Source organism: Perognathus longimembris, chromosome 2, assembly GCF_023159225.1.
Source record: "Perognathus longimembris pacificus isolate PPM17 chromosome 2, ASM2315922v1, whole genome shotgun sequence".
Classification (NCBI taxonomy): Eukaryota; Metazoa; Chordata; class Mammalia; order Rodentia; family Heteromyidae; genus Perognathus; species Perognathus longimembris.
Window position 1 is genome coordinate 132222382 of NC_063162.1, and position 11444 is coordinate 132233825.

The following is an 11444-nucleotide window of genomic DNA, read 5'->3' on the forward strand; positions in this document are numbered from 1 at the left end:
AAACTATTAAAATTTTTGGCTTTATTAGCGGCCCTGTGGCTGCCAAAGAAACTGGCCATAGTTCATTGCCCATCAGAAACCAGACACCCCCGTGGCCTGAGGAAATCACCTGGCTGACCAGACAGCCAGAAGGGCCACTCTGCAGGCCAAAGAGACTTTAGTGACTGCGCTGCCTGACCCTGGGCCAAGTGAGCTTCCTGAACACCCGGTTTATGCCAAGGAAGAACAGGATTGCATGACGGGGTTGCCTATGGCCCAATGCCTAGATGGATGGTGGGACTCGAAAAATCACATAATCCTGCCTGAACCTCTGGGAAATCAAGTTTTAAATAAGAGGCATCGGACTACCCATATGGGAACCAAAAAGATACAAGATCTGTTAAGGCATGCTAAGATTAGAATGCATGGGGCCACGGAAAAAATCGAAAACACAGTGTCTAAATGCAAGGCTTGCCAAGTTACCAATGCCACAAGGAACTCGTCTACATCGGCACTAGGATAAGAGGTAGCAGGCCAGGTGCCTATTGGGAAGTGGACTTCACAGAAGTCAAGCCTGGTAAATATGGATATAAGTACTTATTAGTGTTTATAGACACCTTTTCAGGATGGGTAGAAGGGTTTCTGACCCAAGTGGGAAACAGTCCAGGTGGTGGCTAAGAAGCTGCTGGAAGACATCTTGCCCAGGTATGGCCTCCAGACCCAGATAGGCTCAGACAATGGACGAGCCTTTGTGTCTAAGGTAATTCAGAATTTAGCTTCAGTGCTTGGGGCCAACTGGAAGTTACATTGTGCATATAGACCCCATAGCTCAGGACAGGTAGAAAGAATGAATAGAACTCTAAAAGAGACCCTAACTAAATTGACCATGGAGACTGGCGGGGACTGGGTGTCGCTCCTCCCTTTTGCCCTCTATAGGGTATGAAACTCACCATATAAAATTGGGCTCTCACCCTTTGAGGTTATGTTTGGAATACTTTCCCCTATTGTTCCCAATCTGTCTCAACATCTCCTGACAGAGCTTGATGATTATGAGCTTTTACCCTCCCTTAGAGCCCTGGAAACGCCTAAAGGCCATCTATGCCACTGGACCCCCTCTTTAACCACACAGCTGCCGGCCAGGAAACTGGGTTTATATGAAGCGGCACTTGCAGGAGAATTTGGAACCACGCTGGAAAGGATCTTACCCGGTGATACTGACCACACCCACCACTCTCAAAGTGGATGGCACCACCACCTGGATACACCATTAGCATGTGAAGCAGGCAGATGCAGTTGCTGTGAGGGAGGGCCTCCTTCCCCAGTGGCAAGTGACTGGTGATAGGAGTAATTCCCTCAAGCTAAAGCTGCGCTGTGTTAACCCCAAAAGATGAAAACGTTTTTAACTTCTATGATGTTATTTTTTGTTTGCAATGCTAACCTGCACTATCCTTATAAACGGACTTGGATTGTAAAGAACCCTGAAATGGGAAAAAGTCTAGACCTAGGTACCAAGGAGGGACCACAGATATGGTTCCAAGATCTAATGTTTGATCTCTGCCATTTAGCAGAAGGATCGTGGGCACGGACTAGTTGGACAAAGGGGAATTCCTACCCTGAATGGATATGGAGATCTTGGTATATATGTCCTAGAGGAAAGCGGACTGAAAAGTGTGGAGGGCCCTCCGAATACTATTGCAAGAATTGCGGATTTACCAGTGTGGCAGCATACCTTAGTTGGAAGGGAAAGGGAGGTGATTTGGTGTCCTTTACCAAGCCTAGTATTCAGGATTCCAAAATATTAGCCCAATTTACCCAAAAAGGAAAAGAAATGGGAAGATGGGAATTGGGAATGTCATGGGGACTAAGGCTATATCAACCCAGAGGATCTCATGCTGGAATTCTTTTCACCTTAAAAGTCCTGAGGGCCCCAAGTCACCCTTCCGTAGTTGTAGGCCCTAACACTGTGCTACAACCTGTCAGAAACAGGCCTGTACAGAAACCAAGTGGCCAGGCCCCAGAGCCAACAGCAGTTGCTGAACAGGATCAACTTCTAGGAGCCCCCTTATGGAGCTTGTTACAACATACCTATGAGGTGCTTAACAAGACCCACCCCAAAGTGACAGACTTGCTGGATGTGCTATGATTTACAGCTTTCTTTTTATGAGGGAGTAGCAATGCTTGGTAATTTCTCCCTAACAACAGATGTTAATGTTAGCATTTCCCTAGCCTCAGGTCCTCAGCTCCTCCCACTAGACCCCAGACCCACCCATACCTAATGAGCCACTCCTACTCACTCCCTAACTACTTCCCCTTTACCCCCAGAGAGAAGCTGCCACCTGGATAAGGTGGAGACGCCATGTAGCTCCCTCTCCCGTGGGAACTATGGCCCCACTAATAAACCTCCTTATGAACCTTCTCCTGCCTGTGATTATCTCCGCATGGTCCTCTGGGATGGCCGATACCTATGCTTTCATTGGTGCCGAATCCAGGATAGGTTCCCCGGTGGATTTGCTCCCCCATTTCTGGGGGGTCCAAGCTGCCCCCGGGACCTATTCTGCTATCCTAAGCCCACCCAGACGACCACCGAGGTAACTTCTCCTGACAGAGTGCTCTACTCCCATCCACCATGACAATCTACAAATTTGCCCTCACACCCAGGGTAAGTGATCATCTAAACAAGGGCTCAGATCCGATTTTCCAATTTACCATAGGGCCACAGGGCCGTGGCTTCAGAGTCACACCAAAAATCTTGGTGCCAAGTTCCGAGCCCCACTCAATGACTGTAGCATAGGGCCACAGGGCCATACTCCATGCTCAGTCTGAGACACAGTGATTGGGGTGACAATTCCATTGCTGATTGTCTCTCACATTTCAGCTGACCAGACTAATACCGAGGACGCTTAGTATTTAACTCCTCAGCTCTGCTAATCACTTACCATGGGAGGGGCGCAATCACCCACCACAACAGATTTGAAACTCCAGCCAGGGTGAGTGACCATTATCCAGGAGCTTGGATTTTCTCTAGTTCAGCTCCACTGGTCACTTACCAAGTGGGGAACAGTCTAAAGCTGCTCACAATCTTACAAATTTGGACTTAGATAACTTCTATGAGCACTCAGGTGGATGGAGTTCTCTCTCTCTCTCTCTTTCTGCCTCTCTCTAAACTCTGCCTGCCTGCCTGTGATGGGCTGGTACTAGCTTCCACAGGTACCAATATTTGTTTAACATCTGCTTTGATTGATGTTTGTTAAGCTTGGAGATTCGGTTAAGTTCTGCTTCTTGTTGGCTAAATCCTGTTTTCTCTAGCATTGACCACGTGGACAATAGAATTAATTTTAGCAAGCGCCATCTTGGTTCCATCAAAGTTCCAAAAAACTCTTGGAGGTGGAGTCCCACCCATCCCCCAGGCAATGGGCATGCCAAATTCCTCGAATTCCTCGAGGCAGGGCAGGGACTTGGGAGACTCAAGCTCCTGGTAACCCTGCCCCCCCCCCACCCTAAATTCTGTAACTGTGCCTTGCAATTCAAATGCTAAACTGGTTTCTCAAAATGTGGCTTCTTCATTTCCAGAAAACTTACATGGCCAATTTAAAAAAAAAAATTCTAAGCTTGCCTCAAAGCTTGTGCACAAGTGTCTGTCTGTCTGTCTGTTGGTAAAACTTGTAAAATCTGGCATCATGGTTTCAAAATTACTTGCTTTTTGACTATTTTAACTTACTTTAATTCTTGTGTTAAACTGTTCTTTGCAGCCTGTGGGTGGAGTCACAGTGAACAGCCTGGAGGCAGTCCTGAATCTTATCACCAGACTACAAGCCAAAAAACCCAAACCAGGTTTTAAACCCAAACTGATACAAGCAAACAGGTACAAGCAAATGTGTCTAAGATGTAAAACCAGTGTGTTATTCTTTATGTCCATCTACGCTAAAAGTCAAGTGTACATCTGATCCTGACAATTCTTTGGTATAGACTAAGATTTTGATTCTCCATTTTTCTCTCCTGTGCTCTCATAAACTCTTTAAGGTCAAGGGACCAGAGTGCTAACCTTGATTTTCCTGACCCAGGATTAATATTTTGCTTTATAGGATGCAGGTCGACATGTGTGCTAGCTGCGTGGACTGTGGCAGTCTGTGGCTATAGGAAGCTGCCTCCACAGTCTGCTCACAAACTGCCTGGTTTCACTACTAGTGATTCCTTATTCTCTCTCTCTTGCAAAACTGCTCAGGGAATCTAGGAGTCACTGGTGATCTTCCTGTGAAGATTTTGACAGGCCCAGAGTGCTCCTGCCCTGGCTCTGGACCCCCCCACCCCCGGTTAGAGTTGGGTTTATAGCAGGCCTATGATGACAGAGTTGCAACCGAGAGTTACTCCAAGGTTAAAAACATCAGAGTTGTGTTTAGTGGCCACAGGGTTGCATTAGGGTAGCATTGGTGTCTTCCCCCTCCATGTCTCAGAAACTGTTGTGGCTGCTGCAGAGAGCAGACTTGGCTGGCCTGTGGTCTGTGAGGATTTTGTGACTAGGAAGATGGTTAAAGGCCCAAACCTTCTAAAATCTTTAAAAGTTGTCACCCTGCTTAAACCAGTAGGGTACCAGCCTACAAAAAGCCATAGTACTCAGAGTAAGCAACCAGGGAATACTGAGAGATTTCAAATGTCTTTAACCAGTCTGTGTAGAAATTTTCAGGCAACCCAGCAATGACAATCCATCCAGGAGACTCTGAGAGATGCCACTACAGCCTTGCCCAGATCCAAGCCGTCTCTCCTGCCTGCCTCCATCACACATGACTAACAAAGCCTGATGATTCGGATGGAAGACACAGCCACTTCGGATCCACTAAAGCTGATACTTCTACACTGTCCTGACCCTTTGCCCTCTTGATTGTTATTCATTTGTGTTTTCTACCACCTGCTGGTAAGGTTAAATGATATGATTTGATTTGATGACATATGGATCTCATTCAGTCTGCTGTTCTCTAAGTATTACAGCAGAACTCTATCAAGTACTTGTTGGTCAATTCTCAACAAAATACAGGTAAGCTCTATTCCTATTGTTCTCCTGTTGCTCTAATTGGAAATAAAAAGGGCTTTTATGGCTAAGACTCCTTGGATTGCAGTTCAAAGCCAGCCCGGGCGGAGAAAAAATCCCTCTAAAACTCCATCTCCCAACTAACCAGCAAAGAGCCAGACTGGAAGCTTGGCTCAAGAGAACCAGCCAAATACTGAAAGCGGCACCGTGGCTCAAGTGGTAGAGCACTAGCCTTGAGCAGAAATGCTCAGAGACAGTGCCCAGGCCTTGAGTTCAAACCCTGTGAATGCCAACTGGGACCAGCTATTCGAGCAATGAGCACCTAGACCTCCAGGATGTGGTCAATCCTGACAACGAGGAGCCATGGAGAGGAGTAAGAGGAGATGAAGTCTCATCTTAAATGGAGTCAATTTAAACTTGCCCTTTCAAAATTAATCAGAGCCGGGAGATCAAGAGGAATAGTTGTTTACCCACCTAATGTCCATACCTGTCCATTTTCCACCTGGACTGAAACTTGCATTCTTGCCTTTGTTACTTGCTATTTGTACACACACACACACACACACACACACACACACACACACACACACACACACGCCTCTGACTGGTTACTCCCAGCCAGTCCACTATCCCTAAACACTTCCTTCCTGCCCTCAGTCCAGTTATTCCTCCTTCCCTGTAATGGGCCACAATTGGGTTTATGTTCCAAATGGAACTTTTCTGGCTTATGCCAAGGGTGTGTTCTCCCATGTTGTTCATGTTAACTGGTCCTGTGAACTTGTCAGCCTTTTGCCTGACCTTTTCAAAAGTCTCTTTTAATAGGATAATATCCCTCACTGAGGTCGCCACCTGGGAACTTGCAGTTCAAGGCCATCTTCTTACTACATACACTGCTGTGCCCAGTGTAGGTCTGGACCCTGAAGACCCCAGCCCCAGGGACTCCTTGATGTGCCTAAGCTGCAGGAGGTAGCCAGAGGACACCAGACACCCATTAACCCTGATAACCATATTGTGGAAATGATGAGGACTTTTACCAACCAAACTGTCAAATACTTCTTAGGTGGTACCAGGCCAAATAACGAATCAGGGACCCCTGAGTACTTCACCCCTTTTCAGCAGGAAGTAGTTCCAGAAGAAACAACCTCCACCCATACTCCCAGCCTGGTACCCCTCCTCTGTTATTAATAAACAACAAATGGGGGAATGTTAGCATTTCCCTAGCCTCAGGTCCTCAGCTCCTCCCACTAGACCCCAGACCCACCCATACCTAATGAGCCACTCCTACTCACTACCTAACTACTTCCCCTTTACCCCCAGAGAGAAGCTGCCACCTGGATAAGGTGCAGATGCCATGTAGCTCCCTCTCCCGTGGGAACTATGGCCCCACTAATAAACCTCCTTATGAACCTTCTTCTCCTGCCTGTGATTATCTCCACCTGGTCCTCTGGGATGGCCGATACCTATGCTTTCAGTTAATCTCTGCAGGTGGCAACAGAAAGGAAGATTTGGATTGACTCTGGAAGCAGTGATAGGACAGGGAGATTGCATTGGCAAGGGGTCACCTTGCTACTCTCACTTATGTAATCATACCCAAGAAGTAGGTAGACAAGGGGGCTACACACTATCTACAGAAAATGGTGGGCTTGCAGTACGGCCTGACCCCGTGTATACATACCACTATTATCAATCAGACACAGGGGTTTTGTGTGTTAGTCCAACTAATATTAGGTTACTCTACCACACAGAAGATGAGGTAATTTTAAGACTAGAAGATGGAACCTTGTCCTCATCTCAGAAAACTAAAAGAGAAATAACAGCAGCTGTAATTACTATAGGGGCTCTACTGGGAGCAGTGGGACTTGGAACTGGAGTAACAGTGCTTCCATTTTGTTAGACTCCGGATGGCCATTGATAAGGATATTGAAAACATGGAAAAGTCAATAGCCCACTTTGAAAAAATCCACGACTCTTTAGCTGTGGTGGTGCTACAGAATAAAAGGAGACTGGACTTGCTATTGTTTCAACAAGGAGGACTGTGTGCTGCGTTAGGAGAAGAATGTTATTTTTATGTAAACCATTCTGAAGTGATTAGACATTCCCTGGCAAAGGTTCGAGAAGGTCTAGAAAAAAGAAAAAGAGAAAGAAAGCAGCAAAAAGGTTGGTTTGAATTCTGGTTTGATTATTCCCCATGGCTCACAGCCTTGCTTTCAGTTTTGGCAGGGCCCCTGCTTATAATAATGGTAGGTAGCTTTGATAGTAGGACCCTGTGTGATAAATAAGTTTATTGCTTTTGTAAAGGATGGGGTGAATGCAGTTCAATTAATGGTGTTTAGGCAACAGTATCAACCTCTAGACTCACAAGTGATCCTGCATAGTGATGTGGACATCTCAGAGGACTCAAGATTGGCTCCTCAGTCGCCTATGAGAAGGGAGGAATGAAAGACCAAAGTGACTCCATTCTGAAAAAGAAATAGCCATGCTAGAGTTTAAACTGACTCTGAGAAGATGAGAGTGCAGTTGCTGGGAAAAAGACCTCAACTAGGGGCCCACTAAAAACAACAGATAGGGGGCAAGCTGACCTAGTCAAGGATAAACCATTGCTGTTTTCAAATATGCAGCTGTTTTGAAATGTACAGATGGCCCCAGTCAAGTTTGGACATATCAGGCATTGCTGAAGGTTGACTAGTGGGATAGCTGCCAACATGGGAAGCCCCTGAAGTTTGTTCACTTGTATAAAAAGTGTGCAACCCCCTTCCTCAGGGCCCTTGTCTCTCAGCTGCGTCTGGTGAGCATGTAGGCCTGAATGCACATTCGCTAATAAACGGCACCTTTGCTTTTGCATGGATCTCGGTCTCGGTGGTCTCTGGGGTCTCAGAATTTGGGCATAACAGTAAAAACTATACAACTTGTGGATGGGGATATGAGGTAAAACCTGGGAGAGGGCGAGGGAAAGGGTGACATGGTTCAAAAAGAAATGTACTCATTACCTGACATGTAACTCTAACCCCTCTGCATATCACCTCCACAACAACAACAAAATATATTTCAGGAGGAGGGGGAGGGGGAGGGGGAGGGGGAGGGGAGGGGGAGGAGGAGGAGGGGGAGGGGGGAGGGGGAGGAGGGGGAGGGGGAGGAGGGGGAGGAGGAGGGGGGGAGGAGGAGGAGGGGGAGGAGGAGGAGGAGGAGGAGGAGGAGGAGGGCCTTGCCGATCTAAGTGTCACTTTCTCTTCTGTCACAAGATACTTATCAGTGAATGTGGTTCTTCTGCCCCAGGTGGTTGTAAAGTATCTGCTTCAGGTAATTGCTTAGATCGAAGTGGAAAGGACACAGGTAGAAAGTAGGGGAATGAGTCTCTTGCTTTTGGCTTTGGGTTAGGTTTACAGGCCCTACAGAATCATCTTTTACATTGCACAATGTAAACATCACACTTCCTACAAAGACATGACGTAAACTACAGCCTAATGCTTCATGGATGAAGTGTCACTTGAAAGGCATGAATGTTTTTGTTGTGAGTCCTTGAAGAAGAAACAATAATTTAGGCTAGTACCAGAAATGGACAGGTGAGGGAAAGGAATCCTGTCCCACATTTGGCATTTCTTCTCCATAGTTGATGGGCAGCACCAGTCAGGCCCTCGATGTGCAAAGAAGGCTGGAGCACAAAGAGCACCTTGAATCCAGAATCACAGGGCTCCACTCATTACTTAGTGAATAATACTGTTACTAGCACTAGTACTTCAGGTACTGGGGTTTGAACTCAAACCTTCATGCTTCTAAGGAAAGCTTTCCACTTCTTGCTCTATGCCCTCAGTTCTTTTGGCTTTTATTAATTTTTGGATAGGATCTGGCACTTTTACCTGGGGCTGGCCTAAAACCACAGTCTTCCTGCCACTGGCTCCCATGTAACCAACATTATACAGGCAGGAATCACCATGTTCACTTTGACGTGTAGGTCACACCAACATTTACCTGGCCTTGCCTCAAAACAAGCCTTCTGTCTCTGCCTCTCAAGTACCTGGGATTACAGACCTGATCCACTATGCCTAATATCTAATTTGTAGGAAAGCAACTAATCTCCACTATGCCTAATATCTAATTTGTAGGAAAGCAACTAATCTTGATATTTCTCCATAAGTTGCTTTTTGCTAAAGCATAGGCAATATCTTTAGTTTTAACCACAAATTCTTATGGAACATTTGGAACCACTAAAATAATATTTCAATGTAACAATGAATATATCGAAATACTCAAGTGGATTTGGTACTATTTTTTGCTTTATTTTCATATGTTCACGGGTTTTTAATTTTATGCTGTGTGTGTGTGTTTGTGTGTGTGTGTGTGTGTGTGTATGTGTGTGCTACCTATTTGGGAAATAGAACATTGTAAGAACAAATTTTACCTGCTTTACTTGACTCTTAAAACAGTTTGAAGTATGTTGCTCTAGTGCAATATTTATGTTAAAACACACAAATCAGTTTATTCTTTGTTAATATTCCTATGGTTTAAACCAAATTTATACTTTTCAAATTTATAACAAGGCATATTTTTAAAATATGCTAGTATAATTGTTCATTGGGGGGGTCACAAAATAATAAATACATTTAAGAAGAAAGCAAGGACATTTCAAAATGTGAAAAACTGGCAAATTTCTATCTGAAAAATTTAAACAAATTAATAAGATATACTTGTATATACTTGTCTGTTAGAAACTAAAGAGTTCAATTATATAGAATCATGTAATGTAACATTAAAATAAACCAATGGACTTCAGAGTTCTTTAAGAAAGCTATTCGTCTATATTTACATATATGTGTTTATCATTTTAATGTAATATGACATTATTACTATGTGGTGAAATTTTGTTTAGATAAAGATATATTTTTAATTTTGAGATGATATCAAAATTCAAGTAGAAAAACAGTTGGTAGTACATGGAATTTCAGTAGGAGATCCTTGAAGGATTGATACCCAGCCTAGAATTACAGGTGCATAACAGACTTCAAGCAAACTACCAGATGTGCACAGACTTCCTGATGCAGGCCAGGCAATCCACCTAAGCCTGGCTGTAAACATTCCATTGTGGGCCCAACCCCCAAAGCCCCAACCTAGATCTAATGGCTTTTCAATGAACTTCTGCACCCTTGCTCAGACCCCATATAAGCCCCACCCCAAATCCACCCCCTCACACAATCTCCAACCTGTGCCCTTTGCTGTCAGGAAATAGTCCTAGCCTGTTGAGACTCAAGTCCTTTTCCACTCTCCTCCATTTTTTAACAACACTCCCCTTTCAATCTTTTCTTATTCACATTTTCATGGTCTGAATGGAGTTTTCACTTTTTGTTTGAATAATATGGAAATAGGTCAGGTGTCTGGGCCAGCCGTCATTAGAATTCCCCACACAGGTGGATGAATGGCAGCACAGGAAAAGCCTTTAGCTCCAGGCAGAGTACATGCAGGCTCCCTGGGGCGGAAAGTAAGAACTCACTTGAGGACTGCTAGCCCCTAAGCTTGTCTTTACCCAGCACGCGTGTACACTGGTGGAAATGTCCTTAATTTAACCTTGATCACAGCACTTTCCTGCCAGCTGTAGTCAGGAGTGATGTCTTAACTCTTTTACTAAAAATACATCCTTTGAAGGCTAACTCTGAGCACCCTAAGGGAGGATAATGAAAGGTAGAGAACAATCTGTATACTTTTGTCAGGAGTGTTTCTTGTGCTTAGTTTCTGACCCTAGCTCCTAGAACTTGCCAGCACCAATCTTTAAATTCAATTATTTCCTCCTGAGAAGAGATTATAATTGCTAGATCTGCTTTTGGGTTAGATTATTTCTGAAGTCATTTAATTTGCAATTGCTATTAGTTAGTTGCTTTGTGCCTCTCCATTAGTCTTTAAATTGGTGTGAAGACATTAGGATCTCTGTACTAATTAAAACATCCTTCACACAGCTGTGCTTCCCTAAGAGCAAGGAAAGCCTTTGGGGCCACTCCGGAGCCCCTGCAGGAAGCAGGTTTGTGACCTCCAGTGGTTCACAGGTCAGCCTGTTTCCACTCATCAGCTTCTGGAGATACTTCGACTACCCGGAACCACTTCCTTACTAGGTTACAGCCTTTTGGTCTTTAAATAGCCTATATTCAAAGCACTGAAATACAGGAGGCAAGCAAACACATGACAATGCAAATATTTATTAAAACAAAATATAACACACATATTTTCATGTAATATATATATGTCCACATATATATTCTATGGATATTTATGAATATTTTTGTATATTCCATGAAAAGTTTTTATCTGCCCACTTCTCTCAGTCTTAATGCTACTCTGTTTAAAGACCAAAAAATACGTTAAGATGCAAAAAAAAAATATTATAGTGTGGTGAAGGGGAAAGGGAGAGGAAGAAGAGGGAATAGATGGAGAAGAAGAGGGAGGGAAGGGAAGGGAGTGG

The 11444-nt window shown here is 44.5% G+C and overlaps 1 long non-coding RNA gene across 1 annotated transcript; it reads right to left on the reverse strand.

Moving 5' to 3' along the window:
• Window positions 1–637: 637 nt before the first annotated feature.
• Window positions 638–9993, reverse strand: LOC125345864. Its single transcript, XR_007209806.1, has 3 exons — window positions 9983–9993; window positions 7097–7101; window positions 638–909 (listed from the first exon to the last, which is right to left on the reverse strand). It is a non-coding gene; the product is annotated as an uncharacterized LOC125345864 (long non-coding RNA).
• Window positions 9994–11444: the final 1451 nt, after the last annotated feature.